The sequence below is a fragment of the Octopus sinensis genome, linkage group LG26 (assembly GCF_006345805.1).
Source record: "Octopus sinensis linkage group LG26, ASM634580v1, whole genome shotgun sequence".
Lineage (NCBI taxonomy): Eukaryota > Metazoa > Mollusca > Cephalopoda > Octopoda > Octopodidae > Octopus > Octopus sinensis.
Window position 1 is genome coordinate 22144751 of NC_043022.1, and position 15847 is coordinate 22160597.

Below are 15847 nucleotides of genomic sequence, written 5' to 3' on the forward strand. Positions count from 1 at the left end.
CCTCAACCCCTTCAATTCTCTATATCATTGGTATTCTGTGTAAGTCAGGCCCTTTTATCATCATCATCATCGTTTAACATCCACTTTCCATGCTAGCATGGGTTGGACGGTTCAACTGGGGTCTGGGAAGCCAGAAGGCTGCACCAGGCCCAGTCTGATCTGGCAGTGTTTCTACAGCTGGATGCCCTTCCTAATGCCAACCACTCCGTGAGTGTAGTGGGTGCTTTTTACGAGTCTGGCAAACGGCCACGATCAAATGATGCTTTTTTATGTGCCACCGTATAAAGCACCATCCGATCATGGCCGTTTTTATATACGTATATACATTTTTGGTATTTCATGTATTTAATATAATTTATTGATCTGTGTAACTTGTTTATCCCTACATTTACTTCTGTACCCCCTCAAGTTTAAACCTCTTGAGCACCACTAAGTGTATTCTATATGGAGAATATCTGGATCTAATCTATGAACTAAACACCTTTTGCTCACCCAAGTGCTACTTATTAATTACACTCATGGACAACGAAAAACCTGGCTGATGACAGTCAAGGCTGATCTGGAACCCAACCTAGGCCCCCATATCTACGGCATTCGCCACTGGAATAAGGAGTGGTTGGAGATCACGCGGTCATTAGCCTCAAATCGCCAGGCCTGGTCGGTGTTTGTGAGAGATGCAGCATTGAGGATGAATGAAGCCAGCTCAACCCACCCTGGGTGAATGCTGTCAAGTTAAGTCAAGTCAGTCTCATGTACAAGCAATTCTTGGTCACATCTACAAAGAATATCCCAATCACAGATAGGGATCTCTACATAGAACTTTTAATACAGAAAACTAAGGACTTTTATGTTTATATGTTCTTCGTTTACCATTTGGTTGTCTTTATATTTATTCTGTAGCTGATATATTCCCCAAGATATAATATATTGACCTAATGCGTTGTGAGTGACATATATGTGTTTTTCATTTAAAACTAATTTCTTTCATACTTGTAGTTGGTAAAATGACAAGTGTCGTCAAATACATTTTGAGGAGAATTGTCAAAGCACCAATTCCAAAGATATTTTCGTTTGATTCTCGTTTAATTTACTAAATTCAATTGACATTACATATAAATACAGGGGAGTAACCTCCCTTCGTTAATTAAGACAGGCGCAAGAAAACATGAGTAAGGAGGTCAATTCTAAATTTTGGTCTAAAAGTTATCTGTCCCAAAGAGATGACAAGAATTAAATTTCTTATCTATTTCATTTTAACTAATCTAAAGGAAGTATTCGATTTATGACTTAAGGTCATTGTGGAGGAAAGCAACGTCTTGTATCATTACAGCAAAGGGATGAAGTCGATTACATCGACCCCAGTGCGTAACTGGTACTTATTTAATCATCCCCGAAAAAGCAAAGTCGACCGCAACGGAATTTGAATTCAGAACGTAACGGCAGACGAAATATCTATTTCTTTACTACTCACAAGGAGCTATACACAGAGGGGACAAACAAGGACAGACAAACGGATTAAGTCGATTACATCGACCCCAGTACGCAACTGGTACTTAATTTATCGACCCTGAAAGGATGAAAGGCAAAGTCGACCACGGCGGAATTTGAACTCACAACGTAAAGACAGGCGAAATACCTATTTCTTTACTACCCACAAGGGGCTAAACACAGAGGGGACATACAAGGACAGACATAGGTATTAAGTCGATTATATTTACTCCAGTGCGTAACTGGTACTTAATTTATCGACCCCGAAAGCATGAAAGGCAAAGTCGACCTCGGCAGAATTTGAACTCAGAACATAACGGCAGACGAAATACGGCTACGCATTTCGCCCGGCATGCTAACGTTTCTGCCAGCTCGCCGCTTTCACTGTTTTTAAAAGTATTGATTATAATAGACTAGATAAACTGCGAATATATCCCAGAAAAGCAGTCGAGTTTCGATGATTATCCATTATTTGTTTTCGTTTTTTTTTTTATGACTGAGAATTAGTGAATTAGGTAAGACAAACTGAAATATTATGTAAGACAGCAGAAATATTATGCCTGATTCATGAATCATCTTCGAAACTTTGCAATAAGAAACGGTGAAGAAATAATTCTAAAAATTTATGAATTACACACGATAAAGGGAAACAATTACGAAAAAATGACCCATTTAATATTTCGTGATTCAACACTTGATAATTACGAAAATAGTCGAGTTACGTCCCTTGCACGGTTGTATCCTATTTTAATGTTATTTCCAGATGGATTTAACCACACACATCTTACTAATTTGGAATTTTAGAATAAATTCGACCGTATTGGGTTAATTGATGCTGTGGTGTAGTCTTAGCTTCACATAAACTTCTAAAAAGACAGGGTTTCATCTGAACTGCATTCAGAAGATAAAAGTCTTTTTAAAAATTTTTTTTCAAAATATTTTACAATGATTGAGAAATTATTTTAAATTGTATGTTCTCGTTCTCTGACTAAATATATCAGTAATTAAATAAATCTGAACCTACGCAGGCGTATGCGTTACGAATATGTTGCGAACTCTAGAGATCGATCACTGCATCATAAAACCTTTGTTTTCGTACTTAATATATTTTCCGGTACAGTCAACGTGGTGCAGCACATTAATTGCAAAACTGCACCAACAGGAAAAGTTGAGTGTAAATGAAACTGCACCACACACACACACACACGCCCGTCACTACTGATTTATGTGAGTCAGGATGATGGCATTGGAAGGGGTGGGAGTGATAGCGTAGGTGGCAGGTGGTTAGCCTTTTATTGCCTCTCCATCTGAATGAAGAAATTTCTGTTCGTTTTTGCTTGCATGCGTGCTGTCCGCACGTGCGTATGCGCATACGCACAACTGCACGTATCTTAACAAGAGAGATCTATTTATAGACGTTTATAATCAAATAGTAATTGCTCTGAAAATTAGTTGATCCCAAACTCACTACAAATGGTATGTCCTCTATTGTTATTGAAAGGGCTCTGGGATCTTTTCGGTTTGAACGGCAGTTTTTTCTAGCGGTGTCATATGAAATTGTCACCCATAACTATGACCCTAGTATCGATTTATTGCATTTCAATCTGATTTAGGGTTAGGGGTGGGGGGAAAGGTATCTTTTTTTCTTCACAAATGTAAATAAACCCAATCTGTTTCTTAAACGTAGGACATATTCATACGGCACAGAATGTTTTCACCTCAATGGGCGTCATTGATTGGTTGAAATTGCAGAAATTGAAAAAAAAAAACAACAAATATCTTACAAACCATAGAATTTTCTCAATAAAGCCAAGAGAAAAAGATGTTTTATAAACACATTCTACCAGTATACGACGTTTAAAAGTGTTTAGTTACATACTCTTTTACTTCTTTCAGTCATTTTGACTGCAGCAAATCGACCCCAGGACTTATTCTTTGTAAGCCCAGTACTTATTCTATCGGTCTCTTTTGCCGAACCGCTAAGTGACGGGGACGTAAACACACCAGCATCGGTTGTCAAGCAATGCTAGGGGGACAAACACAGACACACAAACACATACACACACATACATATATATATATATATACATATATACGACAGGCTTCTTTCAGTTTCCATCTACCAAATCCACTCACAAGGCATTGGTCGGCCCGAAGCTATAGCAGAAAACACTTGCCCAAGATGCCACGCAGTGGGACTGAACCCGGAACCATGTGGTTGGTTAGCAAGCTACTTACCACACAGCCACTCCTGCGCCTATAAAAGAATGCTTACAGCACCTAGGTTTCCCAAGCGGTCACCCATCTAAGTACTAACTAGGCTCGATTTTGCTTAACTTCAGACGAAAACCAGTGCTTTCAATGTGATATGGCCGTAAGCCATGGAAATTATTTTTAAAAACTGCCGTTCAAACCGAAAAGATCCGGGCTCTGTCCTAAAGGCATTACAATAAATACATCTCCCACACACTCTGTGCATGTGTGTGTATACACACATACACGCCACAGAGAAAAATTACAAAAAAAGAAGAAAATGACATGACAGTCTTTTATTAATGGGATCACCTCAAAAATATGAAACTCTATTGTCTCCAACAACCCTTATCCCTTTCTATTATAGGCACAAGGCTCGAAATTTGGGGGAGGAGGATAGTTGATTACATCGACCCCAGTACTCAACTGGTTCTTATTTCATCGACCCTGAAAGGATGAAAGGCAAATTTGAACTCAGAACGTGAAGACAGACGAAATACCTATTTATTTACTACCCACAAGGGGCTACACACAGAGGGGACAAACAAGGACAGACAAACGGATTAAGTCGATTACATCGACCCCAGTGCATAACTGGTACTTATTTCATCGACTCTGAAAGGATGAAAGGCAAAGTTGACCTCGGCGGAATTTGAACTCAGAACGTAGCGGCATACGAAATACTGCTAAGCATTTCGTCCAGTGTGCTACCGATTCTGCCAGCTTGCCGCCTTTCCAACAACCCGTATCATTAATCAGATTCTCTCCGATGGAGTCATACCTAAAGATTGGTGTAGCATGGTTATTTCAACTGCTACAAAAGCAAAGGTGATGCCTTAGACAGAAATAATTTCAGAGGCATCAAATTGCTGGACCAGGTGATTAAAGTTACCAAAAAAGTCACAGCTCAATTAATTAGGAAGGGAGTTAGTCTCAATGAGATGCAGTGCAAGGAAGAAGCATTGGTGGTTTTGTGCAAGGAAGAAGCACCACCAATGCTATCTTCTTAATGAGGTAACTGCAGGAGAAATACTTGGCCAAAAATGAACCTCTGTATTTGACTTTTGACATGGAGAAAGCCTTTGACAGGGTTCCCTGATCCCTTATCTGGTGGACAATACGGATGCTAGGTACAGATGAGTGGTTAGTGAGAGCTGTACAAGCGAGGTACAGAGATGCTATAAGTAAGGTGAGAGTCACTAATGAGTATAGCAAGGAGTGGTTGGCATTAGGAAGGGCATCCATCTGTAGAAACTTTGCCAGATCTGATTGGAGCCTGGTGCAGCCATCTAGCTCGCCAGCCCTCAGTCAAACTATCTAACCCAAAACAGTATGGAAAGTGGACGTTAAAGGATGATCATGATACAGACACACACATATACATAAACATATACATACACACACATATGCATAATTATACACATGCACATATGCATAAGCATACACACACACACACACACACATATATATATATACATACACACATATACATACACATGCATATATACATACACACATATACACACATGCATATATATACACACACACACGCATATATACATACACACATATACATACATATACATACACACACATATACATACACACACACATACACACACACACACACACACACACATATATATATAGACTTAGTTTGATTTGAAAACCCCATTAGAATGGGAGAAAGCGCTAATGATCTAAGTGATATACAAATAAATATCTGTAAATATAAACCATCCGATTTTCTGAGTACCTCATTTCTTCTAATATATATATATATATACATACATACACAAACCTACATACATACAGTCAGTAATTCCCAGTGCTGTGAATAACAACATGGGGGATGACTACATGTTCTATATATAGAATGTTTTAATGCAAAATATCCACTGACTTCCCAGGTAACATACAAGTCAATGTAACTGATTCTTCACCATAAAACTCTGCCTTTTGGCAAGATCTTTATAAATGCAATCCTTTCTTAGTGCAAGTTAGAGATGTGTATGTATGTGCGTATATATGTGCTTGGAGGTGGTGCATGTAGCATAGTGGGTGGTTTCCAGGGCTCAAGCTCATAAGGATGTGGTCTCAGTTCCCAGATCAGGCAATATACATATGTCTATGAGTAAGGCACATCATTTTTATGCTGTTCCAGTTTACTTGGCTGTAAACGATGACCAGCCGGGCATTAGCACAGCCTTCTCAACGTCCAGCTGTCACATCCTCGATATTTTAATGGATCGAGTGACACTGCTGAGAGAGTTATATGTCTGCTCATGACTACATAGATATCTACAGTAATTAGCAAAACTATGGTACAAACTCCAAGGTCATACTCACTAACATGTATACACATACACAAATATATATATATATATACACATACATATATACATATACACACACACACATGTGTATGGGTGTACATATATATGCAGCTGTATACAGTATGTACATGTGTGTGTGGATAATATATATATATATATATACTTTTTTTAATCCGAGGGGAGGCAATGTGAGCAGCAACTAAAGGAACATTACAAAATCCACAGAAAGATCAAACACATACATATATTCATATATATCTTCAGAACAGATATATATATAGGGATGGTATTATATATATATATAATATATATATATATATATATATATATATATAAATATAGGGATGGTATTATTAAAATACCATCGCAAGTGGTAACCGAATTATCAGCTGTACAGGCAAATTAATAAAATATATACATACAATATTAGATATGTAAAAAGCACCCACTACACTCACGGAGTGGTTGGCGTTAGGAAGGGCATCCAGCTGTAGAAACATTGCCAGATTAGACTGGAGCCTGGTGCAGCCTTCTGGCTTCCCAGAACCCCGGTCGAACCGTCCAACCCATGCTAGCATGGAGAACGGACGTTAAACGACGACGACTTATCAATTTCTACAACTCACACCATCTGAAAATGACATTTTTCACAAAAATCATTATCACCCTCATTTAATGTCCGTTTTCCATGCTAGCATAGGCTGGACAGTTTGACAGGAGCTGGCCAGCTGAGGAGTTGCCCCCAGTTTCCATGTCTCTTTTGGCATGGTATCTATGGCTGGACGCCCTTCCTAATCCCAACCATTTTACAGAGTGTACGGGGTGCTTTTATGCAGCACTGGCACAGGTGCTCCGCCTTTGCCACAGGTTGGCCTGGTATAGCAATCTTCCAGGATTCAGCCCATCTCCCACCTGGGAGATAAAAATAAACTAGCACAGGTGTATTTATATGGCACTAGTACAGGTGCTTTTAACATGACACCAGCACCCACAGCCCACAAGATTAGGAATGCTCAGCTGGAGAGGAACGCAGAGGATATGCCTGTATGCAAGGACAACCACAATTTTACTTTGCTTGGCGTTCTTCTCAAGCACAACTAACCACCTGGAATCCCAGACCCCTGTCTTCACCTCTGTGAGTCCCAACGTCTGTAAATCCTTTCACACCTATTTCTTTACTACCCACAAGGGGCTAAGCACAGAGAAGACAAACAAGGACAGAAAAACGAATTAAGTCGATTATATCGACCCCAGTGCGTAACTAGTACTTATTTAATCGACCCCGAAAGGATGAAAGGCAAAGTCGACCTCGGCGGAATTTGAACTCAGAATGTAACCGCAGACGAAATGCCGCAAAGCATTTCGCCCGGTGTGCTAACGTATCTACCAGCTCGCCACCATTTCATCCCATTTCTACCTGGGCCTACCCCTTCCACCTGTACCCTCCACAATGAGAGAGCAACACCTCTTGATGCAACTGTCTTCTTTCATACACATTACATGACCATACCAGCACAGTCTTCTCTCTTGCGCAGTACATTTGATGCCCTGTACACCCAGTTTTTCTCTCGAATCACTTACACTCTTCATATGTGTCAATCACTTGTTACATATGCACACTGACATTACCCATCCAGTGGAGCATATTGGCGGCGAGCTGGCAGAATCGTTAGCACGCCGGGCGAAATGCTTTGCGGTATTTCTTCTGCCGTTACATTCTGAGTTCAAATTCCGCCGAGGTCGACTGTGCCTTTCATCCTTCCGGGGTCGATTAAATAAGTACCAGTTACACACTGGGGTCAATATAATCGACTTAATCCGTTTGTCTGTCCTTGTTTGTCCCCTCTGTGTTTAGCCCCTTGTGGCTAGTAAAGAAATAGGTTTCATTTCTTTCAAGCCTGCACATACCCTCAGTATTCACAGCCCATGTCTCACTGCATGTAGCATAGCTGTTCATACACAGGCATCATACAATCTGCCTTTCAATTTGAGGGAGACACCCTTTGTTACTAACAGAGGTTAAACGTTAAATAATAAATGAAAAGTGCATTAGGATATGACAACAATGTTAACATGAAGAAAATAGAACATAATTTAATGAAATCTCAAATATATGACAGAAATGTATAAATGACCTTAACCCAGATATATAATATGTAGTTCCTTTCTTCTTTTATATGGTACAAAATCATAAATAAGGACAGTACACACTTGTAATAAAACAGTGTGTGGTAATTACTATTATTATTATAAAGTCACACCTAATACTTTCTTACAAGCAGTCATGTATAACAGGCAGTAATCGGCTGTCCTTTCACTTGATTCATGATTAGTCAGTTAGGCATGGTTGGCTACGAGACATACAGGTATGGTTTTGTAATATCTATTAACAGATACATTACCACTCGTCCCTCTCTCTCTGCACACACACACACACACACACACACAGAAATCCTGTCCTTTACCTGTTGTTTCTAAGACAGTAATTTAAATACAAATATATCAGTGTATTATCACACTTTGTTCAACATTCTACCACTATATTATTGACAGACATAATTAAGACAAATGTTGAAACAAAAGAAATACTTCATGATAAATTCTGTAGAATCTATCATGAGGCTTGCAACAGAATTTATCTTCAGTAGGCTTTGGCCTTGGTCATTCCTCAAAAATAAATCTATATGTACATATAGATAAAAACTGTAAAACAGTAGAATCCAGGGAAACTGGTGATGGTCTGCTTTGGCAAATAGTAAGCACAAGAAGTTTACAGAGTGGAATTAATGTATATTCCATGAAAAAGGAAGTGTCTGACATCTTTGTTAGAACACTTCGTCAGAAAGTGAGTAATTATTGTAAACAGTTCATCTCTGACAGAGGGTTGGACTTAAAATGTTAGACTTCTCTTCTTTGTCACAACAATAAACATTTATTCCACTCTGTGAACTTTTCCTAGATGTGTCAAGCAATTCTACAGAGGTTACTAACCTGCCTGCAGTTCCAATAGGAAATCAAAGTAGGAGATCAGTCCAAAATATAAAGAAATTCTTACCTGCAAAGAGAAAGAAATATACATTTAAGATTGCAAGCAAGCTAAATATGAAATGATATTTAGTCAAAGAAAAAATCTAATACATGATTGCTAGACCTGCAAGAAACAGCAGATAAATTTCCCTCAAACTAAATAATAAATCTTAAATAATACATTCCAAGATATGTCAAAAAACAAAATGAGATGTCCACAGGTGTTTCAGAATTGACCTTGGGCTAAACAACAATTAAGCAAACAAAATACAGCTTCTATTATATAATAATTATAATATATATGCAACATGTGTTTGTGTGTGTGTGTGTGTGTATGTATATATATATATATATATATATATATATATATAATATATATATATATATAGTTAATCCAAACATGAAAGCACAAAAAACACAACAACGCGAGGACGTGGAACAATATAGTATTATTGGACGCTCAGGAAAGAAGGAGGGTTTAACGTTTCGAGCGGAGCTCTTCGTCGGAAATATAGGAGAAGGAAAGATCCAGAGAAGGGAAGACAGAGAGAAAAAAATCGCCAACGATACACATGCGGTCACATTTTCTCCTACTTTGATTTTCTATTGGAACTGCAGGCAGGTTAGTAACCTCTGTAGAATTGCTTGACACATCTACAAAAAGTTCACAGAGTGGAATAAATGTTTATTGTTGTGACAAAGAAGGGAAGTCTAACATTTTGAATATATATATATATTTTATATATAGAGATATATACATATATGTATATACATATATGTATATATATATATAACCCGTGCTAACACAGAAAACGGATGTATGATGATGATGATGATGATGATATATGGAGAAAAAAGTCAAGGTAGAAAATGCTAAAATAATTTTATAAACAACATTTCAGTACCGGTTTCAGTCATTGAGATTTTTTCAACTGTAAGTATGGAAAACAATTAAATTTTGGAAAAGTTAAAAGAAAAGTTTTTTTAAAGGAATATAGTGTTCAAATACAAGAGGCATTTTCCTTGTTTCTGCCTGTCTCTGTCTCTCTTGTTTACTCTTGTGGGTTCAAGATTGTTGTGACAATGGCCTCAAACCCACAACAATAAACAAGAGAGACAGAGACAGGTAGAAACAAAGAAAATGTCACTTGTATTTGAATACAATGCAAATATTCTTTTAAAAAACTTTTCTTTTAATTTTTCCAAAATTTAATTGTTTTCCATACTTACAGCTGAAAAAGTCTCAATGACCGGTACTGAAATGTTGTTTATAAAATTATTTTAGCATTTTCTACCTTGACTTTTTTTTCCATATATATCAACTCATGTGTTCCTTTTCAACCTTCTACATATACATACATTCATACATATATAGTCGCCATGATAGATCGTTAGCCATTACACACATTTTTTTTCTCTCCTTGTTTTTTCTGTGTCCCTTTCTGTAGAAGAGCATAGGCTCGAAACGTAAAAGACTTTTTCTATTCCTGAGCGTTATACTAATACATCTGCTTGTTTTGTACACCACCTGTCTTCGTCTTTTGTTTTTTCCGTAAACTCTCCCTATACATACATACACATATATATATATACATACATACATACATACATATATATATTACACACATACATACACACACACATACAAACATCTATATTTCTCAATGACAACAAATATAGGCCATACAAGATTTGTATCTATCAAAAAGTACCATTTAAATCTGTTTCTAGTTCTTTAAAGTAACAAGCAGTTGCTGCTTGCTCTAGAAGCATCAGTCAGACAGCTTGCAGTGATGCAGATGGAAGGACTAACAAACAGAAACACATCTGCAAGAAACAGGGTAAAGTATTCTTAATACGTCAGCCAACGCATTGAAGGGTGTGTTGAGACCTTTTACAAACTAAACTAGCACTGACCTCTCCCTTGTGACACAGAAACTTAGTTACTGGTTAAAGAGGAGTATATCATCACACCCACAGACAAGGACACCCTCCACCGACCCAACATACTCCCTTGCTTCTGTGCTTACTCACTCAGAAAAACACTTACACTGACCCAGAATGTTTTCTACTTGACCTATCTCCCCCACCCCGTATAATCCCCATCACCACAATTACCAACCCTTCAATACTTTCACTGCCACTACCAACCTCACATTCACCTCTACTACCACTATTACCACCACCAATACCATACAATCAACACAAACACTACCATCACCACCATCACCGTTGCCTTCATTACCACAACGAGCCATCACATTAGCCTTGCTGTCTCACAAGTGATCCTCTACCAAGGTCCATGTAAGATCTTTTGGGGGCCCATGCAATAAAATAGTAAACTAGGAATCCATAATAATATTTTCAGGGCCCATGAAAAAATTTTGCTTTAGATGTATGTATTGGTATATACTTGCAAGGAACGACTAAGTTTCTTTCTCTAACATTTTATAAAGTTCAACCTACACAAGTTAATATGTCATAAACAGAATAAGAATTTTGAAAAAAGTATCTATAAACTAGTTTTGTATGTGTGTATATATAAGTGGGTAAATGGATACACATATGGACAGGTAAATATACAGATAGATGGGTAAATAGGTAATATGGACAGATGGGTACAAACACATACATACATACAAACAAATGAAGACTGAAACATGACCATATATACACACACACACACTTCACAGAAGGATTCATATGGAGACACACATCCATACATAACAGACACACAATCATAGCCACACAAACCCATACATAGATAGTCAAACATGCACACACAAGGAGACAAGGGTACAAACACAAATACACACACACAAACACACAGATATGCAGAATACACACATACAAATGCACACACATACACACACACACACACATATATATATATACACACACACATACATGCATACAAACATGCGGAGTACATACATACAAACACACACACATGCATACATATGTATATGCATACCATATATATGCATACACACACATACATATGTGTATGTGCATGTACACTGATGCACATGCATACAAAAAAAAGAACGCAATTCTGATAACAGCCAGAGTCAATGACTCTTGAAAAGGTTGCAAGTCGCAATGAAAATTTTAGTAAAAATAAATACGTAGATGAGTGGAAATCGGTGAGTGTGTTAAATTAATAAAGCACTAAAAGAGAACAACTGTCCCCAGACACACTAAAATAAAACTAATTGTTAATCAGCAAATGACTATAGGGGGCCATCAGAATGAAATAGTAATTAAAGGAGGTCCATAGATAAAAAAAAAATGGTTGAGAACCCTTCTACACTACAGCCCAACCTGCTAGAAATACCTGGAAAATCAGACCCTACCATCTTTGATAAGAACACGTTGGATAATGTCCTATATACATTATAAAGACAGAATGGTCAGGGTAGGAATGTCTGATCATAGGACAGCTTGATCAGGGTTGGCCTGTGGTTAATGAATAATGACCACCCCTACCATCTTCACAACCACTAACACCAACTCAGGAAGTTATGCAATCACTCAGTCTACTAAAAATAGCAGCCAAAGTCCCCTCGATTAAATAAAGAAGTTTACAATGGATAATATAAGCCCTAATATACAAAACGGTCAACATTGGCACGGGCTGGAGTACCCTTTGGTCAAAGATCCACTCAATCAGGATCAACCTGGGGCTAGACAACAATATGAACACTATGATCACCACAACACCCACCACTACCATAATCCCTTCAGCACCATCTACTCCCTGCCTAGCAGGCGCCAAGCCAGTGTCTCTATATTAAATTATTCCAGCAGCTGCTAAGGAGGGGTACATTATTTTGCTGCAGTGGCCCAGAGTAGGGTGGTGTGGTAATGGTGTAGTAATGTGTGGTAATGGTGCAGTAGCAGAGAGATAGTGTGGTATGGTGAAGTGGGGGTATAATGGCAGTATAGTAATTTGGGAGGACGGTGTAAGCAGAGTGTAGCTGCATGGTGTGATTTGAGAGAGATTTAGGTGCTACTTCAAGCAGGTCAAGCTACTGTATAGAGTAGACACAGGTAACCTTTTTCTATAAGCAGGCCACATGAGACATTGCTCACCATCAAGCAGGGCACATTACTAAAGAAATTCAAAGTAATTTTTCTTTAGTTGTGCCATTCACAGAGTCACAGTTTACCTATGACTAGTATACAAGCTTCCTCTTGTAAGAGAGAATTGTATAGTAGTGCAGAGACCACCTTCGGTCCCGAATGACCATGGGATTGCACCTAGAAAGTTACCCTCTGAGGCACAACTCCAGGCAAGGTTATGAAAGACCAACAATCGCCCATGCATACCTCTCTCCATGCCACTGATGTCATCCAAGGGAAAGGCAAAGGGGCCGATACAGCTTGGCACCTGTGACATCGCAACTCATTTCTACAGCTGAGTAAACTGGAGCAATGTGAAATAGAGTGTCTTGCTCAAGAACACAACACGCAGCCCAGTCCAGAATTCGAAATCACAACCCCATGGTCGTAAGTTTGACGCTCTAACCACTGAGCCATATAATAATAATAATAATAATAATTGTGTACAGTGCTCAGGTGCACTACAACTCATCTAAAGTGTATATATAATCAGGTGAAGTTTCGGCGGATTTCGGAAAGCATGAGGGCCTTAAAAGATGCAGTGTCATGGCAGTCAACAACTGACGCAGGCAGTTTATTCCATGCTTCAGCAACTCTGAGCGTGAAAAAATGTTTCCGAAAGTCATGGGAGCTGTATTGTTTTCTGACTTTGTAGGCATGTCCACGTGTGTTAGACACATGGAGATCAAAAAGGTGTTCAGTGTTGTTGTTGGTGAGGTGGTTGATAACTTTGTGGGTGTTTACCAAGTCCGTCGCCAAACGCCGGAGCTTCAGTGAATCCATGCCCAGGGAAACAAGGCGCTCAGAATATGGTAGGTGTCTGATGGAGGGTATGCGTTTGGTTGCACGTCTCTGGACAGATTCCAGGAGGTCAATGTTCTGTGCAAGATAGGGGTTCCAAACTGATGATGCGAATTCCAAGTGTGGTCGTACCATAGCTGTATACAGTTTTAAATAGATGCGGCCTTCAGTATAGTATACTGTATAGTAGTACTGTCTGCATATTTATATTATAATAGGTCAGATCTTATTATTCCAATGTGTTTGACACCAGAAATTAAGAAGCCAAAACAGATACATATAGTGATTAACCCATTAGTGTTCACATTATTCTACCAAAATTAATGCTTCTTTATCCACATTGTTTTGAACTAATCATGTATTATCTTGTAGCTATGAGATTTTGATGAGGTAGCTGTTAGTTTTTAAAACGATATTGTAGGGTTGGTGTGAGAGACCAGATCTGGCCTGTTTGAACATAAAACAGGCAGAATACTTTTGGCCGGATATGGCCGGTTTAAATGCTAAAGGGTTAAGGAAAAAAATACATATATACAAATACATATACATATGATGGCTGATCAATAAGTATCCAGACTGTTGCCATAGTAACGAAGCTAAAACATGGGTGCACTTGACTTGATGGGTCTTCTTAAGCAGAGCACATCGCTAAAGGTCTTGGGCACTAGTCATTGCCTCTGTGAGGTTCAGAGTTCGAAGGTAATGCTTCACTGCCTCATCCCAGGTCTTCCTGGGTCTATGTCTACCACAGGTCCCCTCTACGGCTTTACTCTACATGCTTTACCTTCGTTACTATGGCAACAGTCCTTCTGGCATACATATCTTTTACTTTTACATATATATATTATTTATATCTAAATCTTATCTATATTTGTAAATCACATGTTCCATGTCAGATACTGGAGTGATATTTGATCACATATCTCTCTCTCTCTCTCTCTCTCTCTCCCTACATATATACATATATATATATTATATATATATATATATAATATATATATATATTATATATATATATATATGTGTGTGTGTGTGTGTGTGTGTGTGTGTGTGTGTCCGTCTGGAGCCTCACAGCTCAATAAATTTTTTACACGCAGGCGTGGCTGTGTGGTAAGAAGCTTGTTTCTCAACCACATGGTTCTGGGTTCAGTCCCACTCTGGTGCACCTTGGGCGAGTGTCTTCTATTTTAATCTCAGGCCGACCAAAGCCTTGTGAGTGGATTTGGTAAGACTGAAAGAATCCTGTTGTACATATATATATTTGTGTGTGTGTGTGTGTGTATCTGTCTCTGTCTCCCCGCCATCGCTTTGACAACCGATGTTGGTGTGTTTATGTCCCCATAATGATTCGGCAAAAGAGACTGACAGAATAAGTACTAGGCTTACAAAGAATAAGTCCTGGGGTCGATTTGTTTGATTAAAGGTGGTGCTCCAGCATGGCCCCAGTCAAATGACTGAAACAAGTAAAAGAGAAAGAATATACATACATTCATATATATATATATATATATATATATATATATATATATATAATACACACAACACACACACACCATATATATATATTGAGCTTGGCTCTTCGTCCCTCCAACGGCGCGCTGACATTATCATCAAACCGGCTGACAAGGGTGGAGCTGTAGTGGTGTGGCGCGCGGACCTCTATAGGGCCGAGGCTTTCCGCCAACTCAATGACACCTCCTTCTATTCCCCTCTGCCCTCTAACCCCACACGTAGCTACCAACAGACGGTATCCTCTACCGTCCAAGACCTCATCTCGTCCTCCCGTCTCCCCCCGCACCGCATCCAACCTAATTGTG

General features: G+C 38.7%; 1 protein-coding gene and 1 pseudogene across 3 annotated transcripts in view; both read right to left on the minus strand.

Moving 5' to 3' along the window:
* LOC115224915 (unconventional myosin-XVIIIa) overlaps nucleotides 1-15847 on the minus strand; it is a 324165-nt gene that overhangs the window by 216623 nt on the left and 91695 nt on the right. The window lies entirely within an intron of this gene.
* LOC115224918 lies at nucleotides 3757-3868 on the minus strand (annotated as a pseudogene).